Consider the following 26,733-nt stretch of genomic DNA (forward strand, 5'->3'; position numbering starts at 1 on the left):
AGATCTTCAGACTATTAAATCCAGAAAAAAAAAATAAAGGGGAAAGTAAAGGGTAGAAACATTTTCAAATTCAACAGAAAGCAAGAAGCAATTTTAATTCACAAAAATGCAATCTCCTTTTGGAAAACAAAATCATGTCTAAGTGTTTTGAACTTAGTATTTAAGTACATCTCAATTTCCTCATATCATTACTCAATATGCTCCAACTACATTTAATGCATCAGGAAGATAAACTAAATGATTTGTTTTTTTGACATTTATCACATATAAATATCCAGTTTATCCCCATCAAAACTGTACATTACCAGCAACTTAATAAAATGACTTACAAGTTCTCAGATATTGCTTTATTTTTAAAAACCTATGTAATAATGAACCTATCACTTACATTCAGAGTAGATTTTCTGTATCTTTCAGATTAGAACACTAAATGAAACTGACCTGTTTCTTTAAAAATTTCAAACTGATAAAGCTATACCAATTTATTTCTAATCCCATAATTTAATATAATTAAGGAAATGAAAAAACGTGAATGTCTATTAAGTTTTATTTGCCTAACATTTACAAAATTAACAAAGGCAAACATGTATAGAATCGGAATAATATGTTGACTTTAAAACTTCAAAAATTCACTCACTAATTTTGTACACAGTGCTACATGCAAGAAACCACACTGAATATTATGGTGGGCTCAGAGAGTTTCCACCTCTATACTCAGGAGTTAATTCAGATGGGTAAATGAGACATAGACATATACAGAAAACTATCAAAATACAAAGCACATAAGAAACAACAAGAGAGCAGTAGAGAGAATCTGTGCTTCAGTAGGTCAGATTAGGGATATATTAGCATGGGCAAGAAAAGTGGGAAAGAAGGTGAGGGCACATTAACTCATGGAATGATAGATGAGACCACATTGTGAAGAGTCTTAAATTCTAGACAAATTAAAGCTGTATTTTTCTTATAGATAATGGAGAGATATTAATGGTTTTAAAAGGTACTCAATATGAGAGAAGCTGAGCTTTAAAACAATGAGAGAAATGTTTATGGTCAATTTAAGATGGCAGAGACTGGCGGAAGGAAGACCACGAAGAGATAGTTGCAATATTCCGGATATAAGAATAGAGACACTTCAAACATAAAGAGAACATGGAGAATATATGGAAATAAAAGGAAAGCTATCATGAGACATCAAAGATGACTCCAGAATTATGAATTCTGCCAAAAAATTACAGAAATGGAAAATTTATAAAATCCCCAACTTTCTTAAAAAGAAAAGATGCAACAATTTTTTATAAGCTCGACACAGCTCTGGCACTTTCCAGCCCTGTGAGCTTGGATGAATCACTCAACTGTTAATCAGATTGTTCAGTCCACAATGGAAGTTATGGCTGCAGCCGGCTCTGAATGCTATCATAAAGATTAAATGAGATGATGACTAGTTAGCAGAGTGTCCAGCACATAGTAAGAGCTGAATAAAAGACAGCTAGTGCTGCTATTGCTGATTTTTTTTCTCTGTCTTTCAAGAACAGCACAGTGGTAAGTAGATAAAATGATCTTCCTAAGGATATATGGCTATCACAGAGGACTAAAGAGCTCTTGACCTAATTCAATAAAATTTCCCCCATAAATCTGATGAGAGCTGAATAAAACTTTATTATAATTTCAAAATGCAAAAAGCATTTTTGTTAGATGGAAAATTACTGCCTTCTTCTGATTATCTGTGCCAGAAAAAAAGCTTATTGGTGCAGATAATCAAAATCAACAAATAGCGTAACCAGCTGGACCAGGGCTCAACACTCACTCCCTGAGTCAGGAAAATCTGCCATGGCACCAACTCCAACAGTTAGAAGAGGACTCTCTTGCCAGAAATGCCATGCTCCCACTGGCAGGATAACCCTTTGCCTCACCCAACTAGGTCAGCGCTGCTTCCTTGGCCGTATACAGTGGTTCAGGGATGAAGGACCAACAACAGTCATAGGCCAGTGGTACGTTACTCCCAAAGCACACTATTAACCTGCAGTGTCTACAGTGCAACTTGATGCGGCCATCTCTTGGCCAACTGGGCAAAGACAAGTCCAGATAGCTTTACGCTTTACCAAAAGATAAACAGTAAAACCTTGGATTGCGAGTAATTTGCTCTGTGAGTCTTCCATAAGATGAGCAAATAGTTCTAATAAATTTTAACTTGATAAAGCGATGCTGAACGTCACATGATCACAACTGAGCCAATGGTTTTCTCTCTCTCTATCTCTGTAGGATTGTGGGTGATCATCTCCCATGCTCGGATGCTCGGTCTCAGGCCGCGATGTTTGGCAGAAATCAGTGACATTTCAGAATGTTGGAAGGTGACCACAATAGGCACTAGTGTATTTATTGTCACTTCAAAGCAACCTATGGACAGTCCTTTGCTTTTCCATACAGGAGTAAGCTTGAAATGCTTTGCTTCATTCTAGGTCAGGCTGCCTGCAGATAGAGACTGTTTTTTCTGCTGCCTTATTGCCGGTTACATTAAATACAGTGTATGACAAGAGTTTATTAATACTGTACTGTAGTCAAGGTCCATTAGTGATAGTGAAAGTCATCCTACACAATAACCCTCCTTTCTCTTGTCTCCCTCACACCAGCCACGAAAGTTTTCAAAGGTAAATGGAGGTTAATTTGCTTATTTTTCTTTATTATTTTGTATTATATTATAGTACGGTAATCATTTTCATATGAATATTTTTGGGTGGTGGAATGAATCATCTGAGTCTCCATTATTTCCTATGGGGAGAATTTGCTTTGATATAAAAGTGCTTTGGATTACAAGCATGTTCCCAGAACAAATTTTGCTTTCAAACCAAGGTTTTGCTGTACTTCCAGTCATGAATGTAACCACCAGAACAACTAAAAATAGAAACTGTTAAAAGGGCTATAGTCGCCTGGGTCACTCAGTTGGTTAAGTGTCCAACTTCAGCTCAGGTCATGATCTCACGGTTCATGAGTTCGGGCCCCATGTTGGGCTCTGTGCTGACAGCTCAGAGCCTGGTGCCTGCTTCAGATTCTGTGTCTCCCTCTCTCTCTGTCCCTCCCTCACTTGTGCGCTCTCTCTCTCTCTCTCTCTCAAAAATAAACATTAAAAAAAATTTTTTTTTAAAGTGGCTAACTCAGGGGGCGCCTGGGTGGCTCAGTCGGTTAAGCGGCCGACTTCGGCTCAGGTCATGATCTCACGGTCCATGAGTTCGAGCCCCACGTCAGGCTCTGTGCTGACAGCTCAGAGCCTGGAGCCTGTTTCAGATTCTGTGTCTCCCTCTCTCTGACCCTCCCCCCGTTCATGCTCTGTCTCTCTCTGTCTCAAAAATAAATAAGCGTTAAAAAAAAAATTAAAAAAAAAAATAAAATAAAGTGGCTAACTCAGGACAATCATACCACAGATGGGGTATCAAGAAAGGGAGACTTTTTACTGTTTATCTATAGTCTTCTGTAGTATAGGAGTTTTTTTTTTCTTAATCATAGACATATGTAACTTTATTTTTATTACTTATTAAATTTTCATATCAGAGCACTTCACTTTACCTAAGTCAAATAATACTCAACTACTCATAACAAAGAAGGGCAGTGCCCATGCTCTTCCCCACACCCATCTCCAAGCCCGATCATCAATGGCCCATCCGATCCACTCTTCTGATATGTATCTTCATATTTTTATATGACATACTTATAATGTTATTTCTTGATTTTATAATATTAGACATTACCTGTTACCTCCCTACATTAAAAAAGTAACAATTTAGGTCACTCAACATACCTATCTCATCTTCCCATATAACAATTTTGGTCAAAATAAGACAAACCTTATTTTGATTAATTTTTTTGTACAATATTTTATTATTTCTGGAATTAATTGCTTACTTTTTAATAGCTTATTTTTCTAGGTAACTGACATTTTCCCCCAATATTCAAAAAGATCTGTCACATACACATTAATATTATTTTCTCAGATAACAAAACACATCAGATAAATTATCAGTTCCTTTTAAAATTTCCCCCTAGATATATCCTTCTTGGTGCCTTATGTCTGGCCTGGTTGATCTCTGTCTTGGGTCAAGCCTTAGACATGCTACTATTAAAGTTTCATGTTTTCTGGGTTGTAAGTCATCCTGTTTTTCAGTTTATGTCCTTTTTTAGTTAAAGTACATTCTTCAGGAAACTTTCATAAGAAAGAATATCTGAATAATACCTTTTTAAAAAGTATTTGTATGCCCGAAAATGCCATTTTTCTAGCTATACATTTGACAGTTTGGCTAGGTATAAAAATCTATGTTGAAATCAATTTTTACTCAGGATTTTTAAGGGGTTACTCCATTGTCTTAAAGATTCTAACACTGCAATTGAAAAGTCCTATGCCATTCTGATTCTTAATACTTAGTCTGTGATTTTTTGTTTGTTTGTTTCTGAAAGCTTTTATATTAATTTCTTTTTCCCTGGCATTTTGCAATTTTACAGTGTGGACCTTGGAATGGCCTTTTTTCATGTTTTGTGCTGGTTTTTCAGTAGACCTTTCAATCTGGAGGCTGTTCTCCTTAGTCTGGGGAATTTTTCTTGTATTATTATTTAAAAATATTTTGATGTCATACATTTTAGTATTTCCTCTTCTTGGAACTCCCAGACATTGGTTTTTCACTCTGTTGGATTTATCATCTAATTTCCTTATGCTTTCTATCTCACCTTTTGATTCTAACTTCTGGAAGACTGTGTTGACTTCATCTTCCAAAGCTTCTACTGAATTTCTCATTTTTCATTTCCACACATTTTTCATTTCCACGAGATATTTCTTGTTTTCACTGTTTTACATAGCATGCAATTTTTACCTTATGGATATATCTAATCTCTCTACTAGAATATTAGAGTATTTTAAATATTCTCCTCTGCTCATTACATATTGCTTCAATTTCCTTTTCCTCTGTTCATCCATTTTTAGCCAATCCCCTATGTTAGAGGCTTTCTTCAAATGCATGGTGATACCTGGCTGTCATTTCGCATTCAGAATGAAGTAGTGAGCAAAAATGGTTTTTGGGTAATGTGCCAGTTTAGATTATTGTTCAGAAAAATTTCATTTCTATCTCCCTTCCACTGGGAATGGAATATACTATCCCTTCCTAATGACTTCGGGCTTGGCCATGTGATTTCACTTAGCCAATAAAAATTTTGTGGCTATAACGTAAGCAAAAGTCATAAATACTTCACTTCCATATTCTAGTGATTCTCCATTAGAAAAGTATGCCCTGGACAGTTGCTACCCCTTTTGCCTGGACTGAAGAATAAATACATGTGGAGCAGAACCAAACCCAAACCACAGCCCAGACAACCCACAACTCATAACCTGACGCAGAGCCACTGAGTCAAATGCAGCCTAGATCAGCCGAATCTCAGTTGACCTGAAGATTCATAAAATGAACACAAATGATTGCTATTTTAAGCCATGAGTTTTTTCAGTAGAAATGACTGACAAACCACTTGAAAGGAATATGGAGTGCTACAACTATCTATTACCTTTAAATGTTATTTGATCCTTAAAACAACTGCATAAAGCATATAGGGCAGGTGTCCCTATTTATTCAAAAAGAAACTGGGGTCAGAGACATTGAATGACGGTTCAAAAGAGTAAATCTAAGCCCTGAACCAGATCTTCTGACATTACTGACCCCACACCATACCATGTTAAACAATGGCTTTCAATCTTTTTTGTTTCTTTTCTTCAAATAAGACCATAGTAAGAAATCCATTTTACATCACAATTCAGAAACATGCACACTTTCACACACGTTTAAATGTAACTAGCATTTCATAAAACAATATTATGTGTGAAGCACTCAGATATGTCCAATTCCTTCTGATTCTATCCACTTCTTTAAAAAAAAAAAACTTTTGGTTGCAACCTATAACATCGATTTCACAATCCTGCAATTTGAAAAGCATTGTGGGTTTCTGAGAATTAAAAAACTTTTTTTACATAAATTAAGGAGAATCAAATAAAGAGTTTCATTAGGAGAAGCTCTAGTATATATTTTTTCTTTATTTCCTAAGGAAAAAATATCCAAAGAAATGAATGTAAAACCCATCTGAAAAATATGTCAGCTTAATCTGGAAGGATAACTTTACCTGGAAAGATAAAGTAGCACACATAAACTATTTTAATCCAATGGCAGTGATTTATCCCTGCTAATAAACAGAATGTGACTTAAAAATCATGTAATAATTTTTAATACAGGGTAACTGATTCATATACTGAGGAAGAGAATGGGGACAAAAGTGAAAAACGGAACAGTAAGAAGACCGGAACCCAAAGTTCTTGTTAAGTGACAAAGAACTTGTGGTTTTGAAGCTGAAAAAACTTGACAGTGTGAATTTATCACTCAGAAACCAATGGATAAATTCATAGAATAAGTTTAGAAAGTAAAGTTGTATACGATACTGAAAAATGAGACACAGTAACCCATAGCTTGGGAGAGAAATGATAGTTTCTGTCAAGTTCCGTATAGGTAGAAAGAATATACTCATTGGAAATTTGGTATTTGTCAGTTGACACTTGTATTAACTTGCAGATGCTAAGAGTGATTTTACCAAATCACTAATAAGGTTGCGTCTGGAGCTACACTAGCTACCTGTGGCTGTTAAAATTTAACTTAATCAAAATACAAAGTTTAGTTCCTCGTTTGCATTAATCACAGGATAAGTGCTCAATATGGATTGTGTCTGCCATACTAGACAGTGCAGGTATAAAATGTTTTCATCATCACAGAAAATTCTACCATAGCACGGCTCTAGAATATAGCAAAATGTGTTTCTGAGACTCATTCTCCACCCTAGACAATTAGAAAAACAGCCTATTTGAATAAAAGGATATTGTAGGAGATTAAAACGTCATTTTGGAAATGCACAAAAATGGTTGCCCTTTTTAGCGTAGATGTGGAAGGTTGCTGATACCATTCCAGAAGTTCTATTCGTGGTTATCATTGTTGAGGGCCCACGACATTGATTTAATGTTTTTATGGCAGACCAGATAGTAACACTGATACCAGTCGTCATCTTTGAGTGCTTACCACGTGCCAGGCACTGTCTTAGTTAGCATTTTATATTTTTAAATTTTGTATTTTTAATCTCGTTTTGTGTTCATGACAACCTTGTAAAAATAAGCATCCTATTCCGGTTTTACAGATGAAAAAACTGAAGCTTACAGACGTTTAGTAACTTACATAAGATTATATAGTGGCAGAGCCGGGATTCAAAACTGGGTTCGTCTGATCTCAAGCTCTGTAGTCTTTCCACTCTCCTGTGTATTGTCTTCCTAAGCAAATGTAGATGTTTACAGGAGGTGGAGAGGAAATGATGCAATGTGCTCTCTACAACCTCTTGGCCCACAATTTGGCATGGATAACAAAGACACTGAAAGAGGACATAACTCAGATGGCTTAGATCAAATATCACACCGGCAAACACAAGGATCTCAATTTGCAAAGCCCTGGCCAAGATTAATTTTGAAGAAGCATTTCTCCATGAGACGTTAGCAGTGGTGATCTGAAGTAGAGTGTGGATTTGCTTTGCCGAGGGTCACAGTTTCTATCTTCTACAACAGAGTGACTCCACGCCAGCCTAAGAATCAATATGGCCTTGACCTTTCAGTCTTTCAGGTACAATACGTAACATCTTGGTGAAACTTTTCAGTTTTCTAATTGTTTCTAATGGGACTACTGAATCTATCCTTATTCTAAGAAAACGTTCTTTAAAGAATTTTAACAAAAGGTTTTTTTTTTTTCCTTTCCTTAATATTAAGGGAAGTTGTATCAACTGATCACTTACATTCAGAAGCTAAAGTAACTCTCAGACAAAACAAGTGTTCAAAACAGATGAGAAGGGACTGTGGAAGAAAAGAAGTGCCTTTCTAAAAGTATGTATCCAGAGAAAAGGAAAATTGAAGTCATCTAAAATAAAATTGATTCTGCTGCTCTGACAATACAGCGGACTCTTTGGTTAAGCCAAACTTAAACCACTGCTCTGTGACACCAGGAGATTCAAGGGAAAAAATAAGAATCATTTCAACTCTATAGTCAGTTTACAAAAAAGAGCCCAGGTGATAGCTCTACTTTTTGGGCTGGTTTAGTAAATGCTTTATGCTTGCTAGAGGTAGAGAAATGGCTTGCTTTGTCTTCTCATGAATGCGAATTTCCGTTCATCACAGACAAAGTATTAAGCCATTCAGAATCTGTAATGTTTTTTCTTTAAAACGCTGAAGTGCCCTAATTCTCTCATGCTCTTTCAGTGTTCTAAAAGGGTAAAATGTTAACAGTGTTCCAATACTTATGTGCTTGCACATTCACATTATAAAGAAAAAGGAAAGAAAGATCTTGACCTTTGGAGTCTGATGATATTATAAGTGTAGCATATTGTGGAAATATTAAGGAGCATTAAGATGACCCAGCATTAAAAAGAATTTTTTTTTAAAAAGGGGCGCCTGGGTGGCTCAGTTGGTTGGGCATCCGACTTCGGCTCAGGTCATGATCTCGTGGTTTGTGAGTTCGAGCCCCTTGTCAGGCTCTGTGCTGACAGCTCAGGGCCTGGAGCCTGCTTTGGATTCTGTGTCCCCCTCTCTCTCTGCCCCTCCCCTGCTCATGCTCTGTCTCTCTCTGTCTTAAAAATAAATCAAACTTAAAAAAAAAATTTAAGATGACCCCAGATGAGGTAAAATTTGAAATAAGATGTGATTGTTGGAAAGCCATAAAAAGAGAGGCGATAATTTTTTTCTAGTGATACTTTGCAAAGGTATCATTGGCTAAGAACGACTGGGTGAACTAGGTGCGGGTCTCAGACAGCAATGGATAAAGAAGACTTCACACTGTGAGTAAAAAGGTGGACTTAAAGGACGCAATATTAAAATAAATGTTGCGTTCTTAAATTAATGAAATGTAAATATGTAAATCTGCTAATCGTTGACCATACCAGTTATTGATAGATGTATCCATGATGTGAAGTTTTAACGTTAGCTGAGAATAAATTTTGCATTGGTTCAATACCAGCAAATGTATCAAGAGTTGCACTAGAAAAAGATAGCCATCAATCGCGATGTTACAAAGAGAACCTACCACTTCAGAGGCACACTTGTCACCTGCAGGAGACATTTCTCCTTTGAAGCTCCCCTGTTTCTTCTATACTATAGTTTGATGCCAAGAGCCCCCGTTGTGTGCAATCTCACATTTCATCTGCGTGGTACATTTCATCTTTGCCTTCATTCATCATGATCACACAATCAGAGGGTTCAGAGCTAATGTTAACTGCAACACGAGTACACAGTAGAGTTGCAATGTGCAACAGCAAGAGAGAAACGAAAGAAGTGGACATAACTCTGCCCACCATTTATCTCAGGGACTGAACGTCCTGGAATGAATATGAAGAGTGAGACATGGACCTACCGAGCCTCCGGTCAGGTACAGTACGTGTGCACCTCTCACCATATGAGCATCCCGGTACGTAAAGTGCAAGTTCATCTAAGAAACAGATGGATTCTTCATACAAATGAGTCCCACGCACAAGCCAACTTGTTTATCCCTGGTCCCTGTCTAAATAAATGGCAATCTAATCCAATAATGGAAGTGAAAAAAATGCAAATTAGAATTTTTAAGAAAGGATATGAATGTATCCAATGTGGTAGAAATAGAATGCTCTAAACACATATAAAACCAATACATTCGAATCCCTGTGGACTGTGTAAATTATGAGCAATTTGTAAGATTTTCAGAAGTAATTTTGACCACATACAATATTTCCCTTTTTTTTTTTAATTTTTTTTTTAACGTTTATTTATTTTTGAGACAGAGAGAGACAGAGCATGAACGGGGGAGGGTCAGAGAGAGAGGGAGACACAGAATTGGAAGCAGGCTCCAGGCTCTGAGCCATCAGCCCAGAGCCCGATGCGGGGCTCGAACTCACGGACCGTGAGATCGTGACCTGAGCCGAAGTCGGACGCTTAACCGACGGAGCCACCCAGGCGCCCCAATATTTCCCTTTCAAAGTGAATTTAGAACATAACCCTCTCCTGAAATGTCACTTTGCTATAATGAAATATAGTATATGAAATATACTGAGTTTATTTTAGTAGAATTTATTTCAATAGCTTCACAAATAATTTTAGTTCTATATTTATAAATATTCTAGAAGTTGAAGGGGTCACTTATATTTTATTATATTTAATTGGAGGAATTAATTGCTTTTGCTGTCATTGAAGACTTGGGGATTTGTCCCAACAAATAATCAAGAAACTGCTGTAACCTCAAAGATTTGAAAACAGCTTCCTAACACCACCCCTTATGCCACACACCGCCCCCCCCCCCCCCCCGCAACTGCGACTTCACTAAATCGCTGGAGAACTAATAGGTTTAAATGTATCAATAAGTAAAAACTTCCTAGGAATGGTTGCTTCATCTCTGACAAACCCACCTAACCGAACTATCATTCAAGAAGATATTTGTGTTTCGTTCATAGCTGAGAGCTATGTTACTGGAGTTATTTTAATAAACTCAAAACACTTCAGATCATTGGCAGTCCTCTGCTTCACAAAGCCGGTAATCCTATGGCATCACCTCTGCTGCACATTTACCATAAAATGCTACATTAGGACATTTAAATATGAAAGGTCTTGTAATGTTGTTCATGGAGAAAATAGAACTAAAAAGACTAGTACAGGTCTATATATTCCTGGGTACATAAAAAGGACATCCTCTAATATCTTGGAACCACCCCAGATTATAACAAAAAAAAAAAAAAAAAAAGGAAGGCTTTAAAAAGGTAACAGTTTGGCTTCTTGTTTTCTAGAAGGAAATTTATGTTGGCAATGTACTTAACATTCTAATTTAATAAAAGCAGAAACCATTTTACATTTAAAATGTGAAGATATAAAATTAACTTTATGGTGATATAAATTGGTACAACCACTATGGAAAACAGTATGGAAAGCCCTCAAAAAATTAAAAGTAGACCTAAAAAATGATCCAGCAACTCCACTTCTGGGTATTTATCTGAAGGAAACAAAATCACTATCTCAAAAAGATACCTGAACCTTCATGTTCATCATAGCCTTATTCACAATAATCAAGATATGGACACAACTGGGGTGCCTGGGTGGCTCCAACGGTTAAGCGTCCAACTTTGGCTCAGGTCATGGTTTCATGGTCCGTGGGTTCAAGCCCCACATCTCCAGATCATCTGCCTCCCTCTCTTTCTGCCCCTCCTGTGCTCGTGTGCCCTTTCTCTCTCTCTAAAAATAAAGACATTTAAAAAGAAGGAGATATGGACACAACCTATGTGTCTGTAGATGAATGAATAGATCAAGAAAACGTGATTTTATATACTCAGTCATAAAAAAGGATGGAAATCCTGACATTTGTGGCAAAACGGATAGACATTGAGGGCATTATGGTAAGTAAAGCAAGTCAGACAGAAAGACAAGAATCACACGATGTCACTTACATGTGGAATCTAAAAAAAAACTGAACTTATAGATACACACAACAGACAAGTGCAGGGCGGGCCAAACTGTCCAAAGGAACCAACTTCCAGTTAAAAGATAAGTAAGTTCTGGGGATGCAGTGTAGACTACAGTGACTGAAGTTAACATTACCATATTGTATATTTGGAAGTTATTAAGAGAAAAGGTCTTAGGAGCGCTCATCACATGAAAAAGTGTGTAACTATGTGAAGTGATCATCATTTCACAACACACACATACATCAAAACATCAGAGTGTATACCTGAAACCAATACAATGTTATATGTTAACTGTATCTCAATAAAACTGGGGAAATACATTTAAATATATTCATATATATTTAGGAACACACGTATATTAAATATGCATATATTATACCTTATAATCTATTATATATGTATGCACGTTTTAAATATGTGTAATATATCCAAATTAAGTTTCAGCGTGAATTTAGTAAAATAACAGGGGATATTAGTTTTTTTTTTTTTTTTAAAAAAAAGGCCAAGAAGAAACCGCGACTCCTTCCATTCTTCCCGGAAGTGGGGCCATGGTCTTTTGGCCAAGAGGCAGGAGAGGGTGGCTAGTGAAGACAAGCCCAGTTTCCGAGGTGAGGGCGACCCGCACAAAGGAGTCTTTGACCTGTACTTCCCAAGAAGTTAATACAATCCTTTTTTATAGTAGCTCTGTACAGAATCCATACTAAAAAATGCTTGACTAACTGTAACCCAGTGCTTTTTAAGGCACTTCAAAAGAAAAATAAACTCTGGGTTGTTTCTCGCAAACTGAGCTGCAATAAAAACAGGAAAATCCCTTTTCTTCTGTTGTTGTTGTTGATTTTTTTTTTTTGGCTTTCCTTTTTTCTTTTAATTTTTTTAATGTTTATGTTTTTAAATTTTTTTTAATGTTTTTATTTATTTTTAAAGGAGAGAGAGACAGAGCATGAGCGGGGAAGGGGCAGAGGGAGAGGGAGACACAGAATCTGAAGCAGGTTCCAGGCTCTAAGCTGTCAGCTCAGAGCCCGACGCAGGGCTCGGACCCACAAACTGTGAGATCATGACCTGAGCCGAACTCAGACGCTCAACCGACTGAGCCACCCAGGCACCCCAATGTTTATTTATTTTTGAGAGAGAGAGAGAGAGAGAGAGAGAGAGAGACAGAGTGCAAATGGAAGAGGGGCGGAGAGAGAGGGAGACGGAATCTGAAGCAGGCATCAGACAGACTCTGAGTCTTTTTTTTTTTTTTTTTTTTTTTTTAGTATTTATTCATTTTTTGAGAGAGAAAGAGACAGAGCTTGAGGTTGGGGGTGGGGGGGGGGGGGCGCGCAGAGAGAGAGACACAGAATCCAAAGCAGACTCCAGGCTCTGAGCTGTCAGCTCTCAGGGCCCCCACACAGGTATGGAACTCACAAACTGTGAGATCATGACCTGACACTTAACCGACTGAGCCACCCAGGCACCCGGATCTTTTTTCTGGTGGGACATCCTCGCATAAAAGGATTGGTCTTTTCAGGATGCCTGGGTGGCTCACTCAGTTCAACACCGACTTCAGCTCAGGTCATGATCTCACGGTTTGTGAGTTCAAGCTCTGCGTGGGGGTCTGTGCTGACAGCTCAGAGCCCGGAGCCTGCTTCAGATTCTGTCTCCGTCTCTCTCTGCCCCTCCCCTGCTCATGCTCTGTCTGTCTGTGTCTCTCTCTCTCATTCGCTTGCTCAAATATAAAAAAACAATAAAAAAAATTAAGTTTATAAAAAGATTGGTTTTTTCTAAGGCCAAAAAACTATTTCACATGTTTTTCTCTCTTAGGAAAGAGGACTACTCAACAAGTACAAATGCTGGGAGATAAAAGAATTGCTAAAGAAAATATCTATAAATAGCTACTCTAAACTCACATGTTCATTACAATTGTTGACTTTTATCACCATTTGAAAATTGTTTATCACCATTTGAGAAAACCAGCCAAAGCAAAACTAAAATAAAAGAATTCCTATTTAGGAAAACAAACTGTTAACTTTTGTCAGTAATTCCTTCCCCCTAGCCCTCTACTCAATACAATAAATATTTTTCAGTGCCTACTAGGTACTGTCCATCTAACTCTTTCTTGTCCTTTATAACTATTAAAATATAGACTAATTCCCTACCATTGTGATACAAAAACCAAACCCAACAATATATCTAATTTCTTCATATCATTACCTCCTCAAATTTACAAGCATCTGGGCTATAGTAGATAATAGAAATTGCAGCAACACTCTTGTTTAATTCTTGTCAAAATTTATAGTAGAAAATGTCTTTCAGGTCTTAATCTTAGGGCTCTAGGATTCATGGTATATGTAGTCAAAGCATAATTTTCACATTACATTACTACATTTTGGAATATATTGTTCCTTCTATCTCTGAATATTAAAGATGTTAATATTTTCCAATAACATAATCCACTTGAAAATATACTTAAATATAAGATTAAAATCACTTTGGTCCTATTGTCCACTAATTACTAATTATAGAGTTGTTGCTACTCTAGCATTCCCCATGGATAGAAACAGAATTAAGCACAAATAAAAAATAAGACTAAATATAAAGCCACACTAAAACCATCTTAATAAACAAGAGAATGAAAGACATTTTCAAGTAACATAAAGATGCTTTCACTACCTATAAAGATAAATAAATTTACATGAACTGAAAATACTGCTATTCTTTAAGTTTTATCTGAGTATGCTACAGGAAAAAGTATCAGTTAATTTCAATGTGTATTATTATGTATTTATGGTTTAGAAAACATCTTTTTATTATCAAATGTATTTACAATGCCTTCAGGTTCTCATTATGAGATTAAAACTACTTAAAAGACACCAAGGATATAATTTATCATCCTAAATTAAATAGTTAATTTCCGAAAGTTTTTCAAAATCGACACAACCTTAAATGAGTTGCAGCGTAAAGGTATAGCAACGCGGAATTCCTATATCTTCTATTTATGCTTCAAATGTGATTTTTTTTCAAATACTATAATTACAGGAATACCAATATCCAAGTATGCTTTTCAAAGCCAAAAATTTTTTTTGAGTAGACATAAAAGTATTGACAACTAGCAAACCACAATTTCCGAAGAAAACAAGTTAATAAATCTGCTACTATTCCAGCAGTAAGCATGGCTTTTTAGTTACTGTGTCAGCTATTAAGAATTATGTAAAAATACACTGGCCCATTCATTCGTGGTGGGAAAACAGGCAATGATGGCAAAACTATTGTGTCTCTTAGATAACACATACATTTTTATTATTTTTCAACTGGAACAAATTAAAACTCTTATATACTCAATGTTACTGTTTCACGAGTTGTCAGAAAAATATCAGTGAAATATTCTGATTCCCAAAAGGAAAATGCAAGAAAGCTTTTGGATTATTTTGCACCTAACTTTCAAGACCTCGATGTGGATTCTTTAATTGATAAAATTCTTCCTTAAATATTGTGCTGCTTAGATTTCTCCTAAAATGTGCTTCTACCAAAATGACCCTAAATCATTTAGGAGCCTCCTGAAACATTTTGAGTGTTAACTTCCCTGTTTACTTCAAGACTTTGTTTAATAAAAATTAAATAAAGGCCTTTAAATAAAAAAAGGTACAGTACGAAACAGAAGATGCCCACTTATCCTCTTTATCTATTCTCTCCCTTTACAAATGGGAACACTGGGGTCCACTGTAGAGAGCCCACTGAAGTTCACTCAGCTGGACTAGAACCCAGTCTTCGGACTCTCTGTCGAAACCCATTTCTATTTAAACGTGGAAAAATGCCAAACCACAAGGCTAAGTCAGTTAACAAGCATAAACAAGCTTCTATTGGCAATAATTAATTTTTTAAATGCAGTAAAGAAAACACATCATCTGTTTCTTCTCTGACAACTGTTATTCAACAAGAAGTTTTTCTTTGTGCTCTGTGTATTCTCCTATTAGTTAAATTCTGTCAATCTCTGACAATCAGAACAAATTTAAGACTCAGATCTCCTCTTTTTAAAATTAGTTTCATAAGACCATATATATCATTCCTTAATTAAAAAATATATTTTACTGGATTTTATTTTTTATCAATATTACTGTTTAGTATAGGTGCTGGGGGCAAAATAAAACATTCCTTTGCTCTTAAACCAAGAAAAGCTCAAACATTTAGACCTATTCAAGATCTCCCAGCCTTTCACTGGAAACTGAATGATTTTACTTTATGGGAAATCATATTTTAATTTTTCAGAAAAATCAGTTTCAAATGACCGAGAAAAGTAAACCCCCATCTAAGGAGTCTAGACCACTTAACAGTACAGACGATGGAATATGGCCCCTCTTCTGCCCCATGCAAATATACTGGACCTCCAAGAGGTCACCCCTTTTTTCTACCCACCCACTCTCTGTTACTCCTCGGTGTACCTGATGACAGAGAACATCAATATCAGTGCTCTGGCTAGAAAACTCTAAAGAGCGTAAGAGAGGTAGGGTATTACTAAAAGCACACGTAGAACATCCAAACCTCTTCCCTGAACACCTATGCTTGGATTCAAAATCCTCTGACCACTGAACCAGCATGTCTGTCTTCAACTCACCTCTTAGCTGCTACTCTGCTCGTGACACAAAATGGGTTCTCTTCCACTGGAAAACTGGACAATTTAACCTTATCTTGTTGGACGGTTTTCACCCAAATTAATGAGACGTTCTTATGTGAAGAGGAAACAGCAAATTTTAACAACAAAACTGGGTTTATTTTTAGAGACATAACTGATTGAAAAAAAAAAATCCTTCTGTACTGAGACATGGCGTACGTGATCTCACCTTATGGGGAGTTTTTAGAAAATTCACTTTAGCTGTGAGTTATATAAATATTTCTGTAAAGTTCTATTTGGGGAACTTAAGAATTTATTGTACTTCACTTCAACTCAAAAATAACCTGTATTTTCTAACTAATTTTGGCAAGAAGCTTCCAATGTGAAATAGATGCTTCAGTTAATAAATATTTTGGGTATGATTCTTTTACATTAATACCATCCACATACAAAGGAGTAAATTCATCTACTCAATTTACTGAACACCTATTCAATCATAACAGCTCTCTCTGTATATACAGCTTTTCACAGTTTAGAAGACACTTTCATATAAAGTACAGAATTTACATGTTGTGATGATTAGAAAAATAACATAATTCTTGCTTTCACTCATTTTCATAAAGAAAAATGAAGTTGGCATAGAAGAGAAAAAAAAAAGGGTAATGATGAGGATGTAATACTTTTTGCCACTGAGATAAAATTGACATATAACATTGTATTACTGTTGACCCTGAACAATGTTGGAGTTAGGGGTGCTGGTCCCTGACAAACTTGAAAATCCACACAGAACTTCTGACTCTCCCAAAACTTCACTACTAAAAGTCTACTGTTAACAAGAAGTCTTACCAATAACATAAATAGTTGATTAACATGTAAGTTCTACGTATTATGTACGGTACCCTTACAATAAGGTAAGCTAGAGAAAAGAAAATGCTATTAGGAAAATCATAAGGAAAATAAAATACATTTATAGTACTGTACTGTATTTATCATAAAATACCCTGCATAAGGGGGCCCTAGCAGTTCAAACCCATGATGTTCGAGGGTCATTGTACTTTTAGGGGCTCCTGGGTGGCTCAGTCAGTTAAGCATCTGACTTTGGCTTGGGTCGTGATCTTGCAGTTTGTGAGTTTGAGCCCCGCGTCGGGCTCTGGGCTGACAGCTCAGAGCCTGGAGCCTGCTTCAGATTCTGTGTCTCCCTCTCTCTCTGCCCCGCGTCGGGCTCTGGGCTGACAGCTCAGAGCCTGGAGCCTGCTTCAGATTCTGTGTCTCCCTCTCTCTCTGCCCCTCCCCCACTCATGCTCTGTCTCCGTCTCTGTCTCTCTCTCTCCCAAAAATAAATAAACATTAATTTAAAAAAAAAAAAAACTGTACTTTTAGGTACACAGCATAATGATTTGGTATATGTATACAAACATATTTTTAAAAGGAGAGTAGGCCAATAGAATGAATAGAAGAAATCTCAGAATAGAATTCTACAGTCTAATTCCTCAGATTTCCAATTTAGTGTATTTATCCAGATTACTTAGATGAAGAAATTGGAATTTCAGGCAGGCCCATCCCCTTCCACTGGGAGCTTCCCAACACGGGTTTAAATCCTGCCAACTACAAATCTGCTCCCTATTTACAAAGGCACTTTGATTTCTTAGCCATCTATGCCTAATTTCTTCATTATTTGCCATCAATCTAATCTGTCATATGGCTCAGTGGGGCCCACACACACTACTTGTACATAGTAGGTACAAAAGTCAATGTGTTTTGATTTGACTTGAAGAAGGAAATGGCCTGGTTCTCAAAGAAGAAAATAAACACATCAGCTTAAGAAACCATGTGGAAGACAATGGAAGTATCCAGCTCTAGGGAGGTCTCCAGCCACAGGTCACAGGGTTCTGCTCTGCGATTCCTGCTAAACTGCGTAAAGCACTGACTTTACAGAGCACACCAATGATGTTGCTGGTCAAACCTGCCTGGGACATAAATCTGAGAGGACTAATTTATTACACTGAGATGTCAAAAACAGAATCCAAAGAGGTTCAGGCCAGCTGACACAATAGGTCCAAACTAAAACGATCAACTTTCAGAGAGACAAATGCAAATAGCTGTATTTACTGCCCGGTGTAGGGAAGCAGACACGTGCTGTTTGGGGTTTTAACTGAACTCGAGCTCAAGAAGAGTTCACAGTGAGACACAGTTGATAAACACATAATGCAAAATGGTACCTGGGTTCCAAAGCTAGATTAATGTAAGCTCACATGACTAGTCAGGTCATACCAAAAATATCATTATGTGGTTACCATGACTCTGGAGAGCAACTAGATAGAACACAGTCAGGAGAAAGAGATGTGGGCAGAGAATGTGAATAAGAGTCATCAAGACATTAGTAAAAATATACTAACATATACCAATATATAGTAACATGTTAACATGTACAGATCAGTTGTATGTCACGTACTGTGCTATGGGGTTAACGCAGATTATCTCCAATTTTTATAAAACCCTGTAAAGTGCTAATTTTATCTGTCCTCATTTTACGGATCAGAAAACTGGGGCTCGGACATCTTAAGGAACTTGCGCAAGTTCACCAGGTAGTAGATAGTGAAGGGAGAATTTGACTATAGGCATGTACTCTCAGGGCCTAACTGTTTGGCTACCTCTCTACCCACTCATCCATCCAGTTACTGGGGCCTTCACTGCATGTTAGACACTGGAGCACAGGAACCCCAAAGGGAATAAGACAGTAAGAGTCTCTGACCTCAAATAACGTACATTCCAATAAAAGAGAGAGAGATTTTTTAGTAAAAAAAAAAAATAATAATAATGAAATAATTAAAAATTACAATAAGTTCCATGGAGGAAGTAAACCAGATGCCATGAGAGACTAATGGGGTGGAGACAGGCAAGTGGGACTTAGAAAGAGAAACAGCTGATTAAGCACAGGAAAAGTGCAGAAGAACAGATAAGGTGGAGCTGACACGTTTGAGAAGCTAAAGGAAACCCACTGAGGCTTGAGAGAATGGAGACAGGAAGAGCAGGTGAAGGGGTAGAAAGACAGGTAGTGATCAGATTACACGGGGCCTTGGAAGCTAGGAGTTTGGATTTGTGTTTCTAAATGCAAATGAGAAGATATCTCAATGACTTAATTCAACTTACAATGTGCTTCAGTAAATATTGAGTATGGACTGAGGGGGACATGCCTTCATGGAACCGATATTGTGGTGGCGGGGTGGGGGAGGGCAGATAATAAAATAAGTGAGAAAGATAGGGAGTAAAATAAAGCAGAAAGGGCAAGAGGGAGTCCTGGGGGAACAGGGTAAAATTTAAAATAAGGTGGTCAGAGAAGGGCTCACAGAGGAGATATCAGAGCAATGACTTGAAGGCTGGTGATCCATAAGGCTATCCTGAGGAACAGTGTTCAGACAAAGGGAACAGCGAGTACCAAGGCCCCAAAGTGGGAGTGTATCTGATGTGTTTGAGGAACATCAAGGAAGCCAGTGTAGCTACAGCAGAGAGGTGGGGGGCGGGGCGGCGGGGGGAGTAGGATCTGATGTGTTTGAGGAACATCAAAGAAGCCAGCATAGCTAGAGCAAAGAGATGGGGGCGGGGGAGGGGGGAGGAGGATCTGGTGTGTTTGAGGAACAGCAAGAAAGCCAGTGTAGCTGGAGCAGAGAGATGGGGGGGGGGGGTGAGGGGAGGGGAGGCAGGGAACATGGAGTAGGAGATGAATATGGAGAGGTAACAGGAGAGCCAGACTGTGCAGCACCTTCCCCTTGTAGATCACTGTAAGGACTCTGCCTTTCACCATGACTGAGACAGGGAACCAATGGATGGTTGTAATCAGAAGAGTGACAAGACCTGACACAGTTTTCACAGGGTCCCTCTGGTTGCAAAGGGACTAGATGGGGAGAAACTGGGGAAGAGAAATCAGTCAGGACATGATTGCAGTAACACCAGTGAAGACAATGGTATCTTGAACCTGCAGGGATCGTTGCAACTGATGAAAGTATATGGATGGCAAGCAGGCACCCAAAAAGATGGTCAGTATCATCAATCATTAGGGAAATGCAAATTAAAACCACAGTGAGATACCATGTCGCTCTTACAAGAGTGGCAAAATACAAAAAGACTGATCAAATGTTTTAAACAAGTTAATGAACTGCTAAAATGGAAATGTGACTATAAAGGAAGTTCCTTTCCTCTTGACTCTAACACTTTTTGTCTGCTCTAGCACAACAAACATGTACTAGGAGTTAGAGGAGGTGTCGTTTAGTTGAGGCACTATTACTGAGTATTTTCTTTTAAATGTTTTTCTTATTTTTGAGAGACAGAGACAGACAGAGCATGAGCAGGGGAGGGGAAGAGAGAGGGAGGGAAACACAGAATCCCAAGCAGGCTCCAGGCTCTGAGCTGTCAGCACAGAGCCCAACGTGGGGCTTGAATTCACAAACTGTGAGATCATGACCTGAGCCAAAAGTTGGACGCTTAACAGACTGAGCCACCCAGGCGCCCCTATTACTGAGTATTTAAAGTTCATTCTTCAGCTTACCTGTGCATTCATTTACTCACTTGTGCAACTGACAGATAAAACTTTTGGTAAGCCTTCTCTGTGCTGGATACTGGGGATGCAGAACAAGATACAGACTCTGACGTCAAGTGATTCACAGATATTTCTGGCAAGAGACTACAGTTTTCTGGGGCTCAGTCTTCCGTCCTCACCTCTGGAGCCTCCTTTTGTCCTCCAGATATATACAGATCAGTGTCCCTACTTATTCTGTCCCTTTTACCGGAACGGCCTTTCCTTCCTACTCTTGTTCCCCTCCAGACTAGGCTGAAATACGCCATCTAGGGTAGGATTCTTTTTTTTAATGTTTATTTATTTTTGAGAGAGAGACAGAGACAGAGAGAGTGAGTGAGGATGGGGCAGAGGGAGGGAGAAAAAGAGAAGCCCAAGCAGGTTCCACACTGCCAGTGAGGAGCCCAATGTGGGGCTCGAACTTGAGTTGTGACCTCGAAGTTGAGATCGTGACCTGAGCTGAAACCAAGAGTCAGACGCTTAACTGACTGAGCCACCCAAGTGCCCCTGTGGTAGGAATATTTTTTTAAGCAACAGCTCTGTTGACATAATTCACATATAATTCTCTCATTCAAGTGTGCAACTGAACATGTCTTAGCACATTCACAGAGTTGTGCAACCATCACATCAGTTGATTTTAGAACACTGTATTGCCCCCAAAAGAAACCCCATACTCATTAGCAGGAGTCCCCATTTGCCCCCAACCTCCTCAGCCCCAAGCCACCACTAATCTTTCTGTCTCTAAAGATTAGCTTATTCTGGACATTTCCCATAAATGGAGTCATACAATAAGTTGTTTTGTGACAGGCTTGTTTCACTTAGCATACTTCCTTCAAGGTTTGACCATGTTATAGAATGCATCAATACTCCTTTCATTTTTACTGCCAGTATATAGAAATAGATATAATCACATCACTAGTTGATGAACACTGAAGTTGTTGCCATTTGGGGCTATTATGAATAATGCTGCAGTGAACATGCAGGAACACAGTTTTGTGGAGACGTGTGTCCTCTCAGGTATACACGTAGTAGTGGAAATGCTGGGTTGCACGGTAACTCCATGTTGAACCTTTGGAGAAACTGCCAGACTTTTCCCCAAAGCAGATGCACCACTTTACAATCTTAGTAGCAATGCACGAGGCTCTGATTTCTCCACATCTTCGCCAACACTTGTTATTATCTGTCTTTTTGGTTACAGTCGTTCTAGTAGGTGGAAAGTAGTTCTTATCTTGATTTGGATTTGCATTTCTCTCACAGCTAATGACGATGAGCAACTGTGCACAAACTTCTTCTGCCATTTGCCTGTCTTCTTTGGAGAAATATCTACTAAGGTTCTTCGCCCATTTTTAAATTGGGTTGTCTTTTTATTAAATTGTACGCATGCTTTATAAGTCCTAGTTACAAGTCTCCTACCAGCTAGGTGATTTGTAAACATGTTCTCTCTTTGTGGGGATTGCCTTTCCACCTTCTGGATGACGACCTTTGAAGCACAAACATTTCCAAATTGGATGATGCTTGATTTATTCTTTTTCTTTTGTTGCCTGTGCCTTTGGTGTCATAACGAAGAAACCACTGTCTAGTCCAAGGTCACAGAGATTTAGGCCTATGTTTCCTTCCAAAAGTTTTAGAAGTTTAGCTCTTACATTTACGTCTTCACTTTGAGTTAATTTTGGAATACGGCGCAAGGTAGCGGCCCAAGTTCATTCTTTGACATGTGGATATCCAGGTTGCCCAGCACCATTTGTTGAAAAACTACTCTTCCCCCCATTGATTTTTCTTATCATCCATGTGGAGAATTGGCTGTTGAGTAGAATCTTTTCAAACTCTCTCCCACCACAGGATGCCACCCCTTGCACTGAGCCCCCACCTTGTCACATTTCACCTCCTCACCAGACCAGAAGAGTTGTATGAGCACTACACATAGTTTATTTAAATATATCCTACTGCAACCCCAGTGACTATTTGTGAGTGACATATAATAGTTTATCAGTAATATTAAACAAAGTAGTGCATACAAGTGAGATAATCATTCTGTGCTCCCCTGCAGTCTAAACCTCTACAACATGAAGGGGACAGCTTAAGTCATTAAACACTTTCTGGCTCTCAGTGCCCATGAAGCCATTGCTCCTTATGACCTGAGGCCCTCCAACTCTGGTTTTTCATATGTGGCCAATGAAATGAGGGAGGTAATGAAAAAAATCACCTCCATCAATTTTATTGCTATGTGATTAAAAAGCATCTTCTGAAAAGTGCCACGCTATATGGAATTACTCTCAACAACCAGTAATGATTTAGGGGAGAGGAAGTGGGGAGAAGGTGGTTATAATAGCAATTCTAGTTTTAAAAAATCTATTATTATGGATCCCTCCTGAAACTGCTGATGGAACATAATGGATGGATCTGTGGTCATGTTTGCCTTTCCTGAGTTAGAGTCTAATGGAAAGCCCAGTTATTCTTAGTGTAAATGTCTATAGAATGCTTTCTAAAATCTTTTTCATTTTCTCCTCCTTTTTCCTCCCTTTCCCTCTACTCTTCTTTTCTCTTTTTTTAAATTATTTTTTAAATGTTGATTTATTTTTTATAGAGAGACAGAGTATGAGTGGGGGAAGGGCAGAGAGAGAGGGAGACACAGAATCCAAAACAGGGTCCAGGCTCTAAGCTGTCAACACAGAGCCCTACGTGGGGCTCGAACTCGGGAACGGTGAGATATGACCTAGGCTGAAGTCGGATGCTTAACCAGCTGAGCCCCCAGGCGCCCCTCTCTTATTGTTTTTATAACTGAGACAACTCTCAGAGGGTCCTCTCTTCTCTTCCAGCCTTCCTCATGAGGAATGGGAAATTGTTCTTTGTATCACATCTCTGTACTTACAACCGAAGTTCTGATGATCATTCCATCTCTGCTCTGCCTCTCTCCATGGTAATAAGTCACGCACCTGATAGCATCAGCCTGGCTTTGGAAATCATGAATCAAGCTGTGGTTGAGAAGGCCTACTCTCTCTTCCAGCTGATGAGGTAAGTCTAAGGTATCCTAAATTCAGCATTTAGAGACTTAAGACTGGTTGTCATCATCAGCTAGTCAAACTTCTTGTATGACATGTTAGCAAGATACATACAAAGATCAATATCCACTCACAGATTTTAAAATATAGACAGGGGCGCCTGGGTGGCTCAGTCGGTTGGGCGTCTGACTTCGGCTCAGGTCACGATCTCGCGGTCCGTGAGTTTGAGCCCCGCATCGGGCTCTGGGCTGATGGCTCAGAGCCTGGAGCCTGCTTCTGATTCTGTGTCTCCCTCTCTCTCTGCCCCTCCCCCGTTCATGTTCTGTCTCTCTCTGTCTCAAAAATAAATAAACATTAAAAAATTTAAAAAAAATTAAATATAGACATAAATAGATATTTGACCCATTATCTTAACTCCACCTTTCGATTAAAACATATCTGGTTCTTGCTATACAAACCCTTGTATGGCTTCAATCACTATACAGAGAGTGGACCTTCAGTAACTTAGGAAAGGAACACTGACCCGGTCCTATAATTCTATGATAAATTTCAGTGGAGAGGCAACTTGAACATGATACCCTAAAGTTTCTAATTCAAATTGGGATATGACAATTATCTCTCCCTATGAGTGAATTCAGGTTTCTATGTAAAATTCTGAGCAAGTGAAAGAAGGATCCAAAAGAAAAGGCGGTACTCGCAATGAAGAGACAAACTTTCAAGTGGAACAGTTCTTTTCAGTCCATCTTCTTAAGGTGTCCCCAGAAGCATTTACTTCTCTTTTTCCCCTAGCTGCCACTCTAAGAAAACAGGAGCACTCTCCTGCACTTCAGTGGGAACTTTCAACCACAGCTTGATTCATGATTTCCAAAGCCAGGCTGATGCTATCAGGTGCGTGACTTATTACCATGGAGAGAGGCAGAGCAGAGATGGAATGATCATCAGAACTTCGGTTGTAAGTACAGAGATGTGATACAAAGAACAATTTCCCATTCCTCATGAGGAAGGCTGTAGGCAGGCAAGAAATAAGGACACTGCTGCTCTCTTGTCTTTTCCCTAAAAACTAAATGCGACTACATAACTGATCCACCTAACTACAGATGTTGACACCAAAAAAGGGTTAAATTACTTTGACAATCTGTTAACAAGAATAACGGGAGAATCTAGACATGTTGCAACTTACTAACAGTCAGTTACATCTAGAATCTGCAGACTTATATCTATAACCTCTGCCTGGGGCAGTCTCTTACACCGGACTCCAATGAGGGCCCAGGAAACATTCCAGGGATACATGAAATCTCTAAGAGAATTTAAAAAAGTATTTTTTTATTGTTTTCATTCAGATGATTAACAAAAAAATCAAAATACAGAAATTGAACACGATCATATAATAGGTCACCTAGGTCCAGAACTGCCACACATTTCATTCCTGGACTACATTTTGTTAGAGCACCAAGTGGAAGTGTTAAGGGAAAGCATTAGCTATTAGGATCATAATTCTCCAACAGGAATACACCCTTGTCATCCTGGGGATCGAGAGTTCACACGGGAACTCCAGCTGAGGATATTTCATTCCACGGGTTTCAGGAAAGCTGGCTACTCCTCTAAAATACTTCCTTGGACAGTGTGCTGTTGCCTGAAACGTATCCAATAGAACTTCATTCTTAATTCAGAGTAGGGCTTTAATCCTTATTGCAAATTAAAGTCTGTCTTGTAATTAAATTCAACTGTTTAAAAGGCTAGACATTTCATTGTCCTATTATTAATCATAATGAAAAAATATGATCTAAAATTGGTGACAGTAAAACTTCATTTTTATCAGATCAGCTGAATAACTGGAATATTTGAAATGACACTTGAAACTCCATGCGATTTATATTGATTTTATTAATACTTAGTTCATAATTAAGAGAGGCAGAGAAATATCTCCTGTGTTTCTGGAAACGGAGGGATTTTGAGTTAGAGAAAACCTTAGCTATCACTTCTCCAAGCTTCTCACTTCACTGGGAAGGAAGGTGAGGCTCTGAGAGGTTTGCTCAGGAAGTTAGCCGAAAAGCCAAATCAAGAAGTCAAGTCTTTGGACTCACAGTCCGAAGGTCGAGTAGGACCCCGTCATTTGAAGATATCTTCCATCATTTGAAGATACCGTCTACAAATCATTAAGGGAACTGTGAATTCTTTATTTTTTAAAAAAACTAATCCTACTTGATTCTAACATTATTTATAAAATGACATTTTATTGTATGCTATCTGAAATTTGAAAATCTTGAAATTATTTTATTACGTAGAAAGCACTACAAAGGAAATGAAAAACCAATGCAAATATTCCCCACATATAACATGACTTCTACGCCTGACTGCAGGGCGTGCAGTATGTTACATAATAGGGAACTGCACTGGGATTCTGAACCTTACAGAAAGAAGCCTATTTTCTATGGCACTGGAGATGTTGGGGTCAGTTATGCAAGCATGCTATGGAATCAAGACACATATGTTCCTTGAACGCATCTTCCTTTTCCACAGCCCACCCCACCGTTCCCATTCCTTTGCTCAAGCTGTCACACTGGATCTTCCAACCAAAATGCCTTCCTCTCTCATCTCTAATGGGCAACGTCCTACCCATCCTTTAAGGATGCCATCTCTCCCTCTTCTAAATCCCCATCCCCCTGTGTAGTTTGCTAATTATAGTTACTAGGACCTCTCTGACATATAGTTATTTGCATACCTGCCTTACATCTTCCCTTCTCTAAGAACCAAAAAACAGAAGTGCGCTCCAGCCCGGCACAGTGCATGCCATATATGGTTGCTGAATTAAAGCAACAAGTGAAGTTTAGGGCAAAAAAATTCTAAATTTGTAACAAACAGTGTTTGTTCTATTCCAAATCTGACTTTTTTTTTATGTTTGTTTATTTTTGAGAGAGAGAGACAGAGAGTATGAGCGGGGGAAGGGGAAAGAGAGAGAGAGAGAGAGAGAGGGAGAGAAACAGAATCTGAAACAGGCTCCATGCTCTGAGCTGTCAGCACAGAGCCCGATGCGGTGCTTGAACTCACCGACTGGA

At 38.4% G+C, this 26,733-nt stretch overlaps 1 protein-coding gene across 23 annotated transcripts in view; it reads right to left on the reverse strand.

The window, feature by feature from the left end:
- SDCCAG8 (SHH signaling and ciliogenesis regulator SDCCAG8) overlaps nucleotides 1–26,733 on the reverse strand; it is a 246,891-nt gene that overhangs the window by 127,314 nt on the left and 92,844 nt on the right. The window lies entirely within an intron of this gene.

The sequence above is a fragment of the Felis catus genome, chromosome F1 (genome assembly GCF_018350175.1).
Source record: "Felis catus isolate Fca126 chromosome F1, F.catus_Fca126_mat1.0, whole genome shotgun sequence".
Classification (NCBI taxonomy): domain Eukaryota; kingdom Metazoa; phylum Chordata; class Mammalia; order Carnivora; family Felidae; genus Felis; species Felis catus.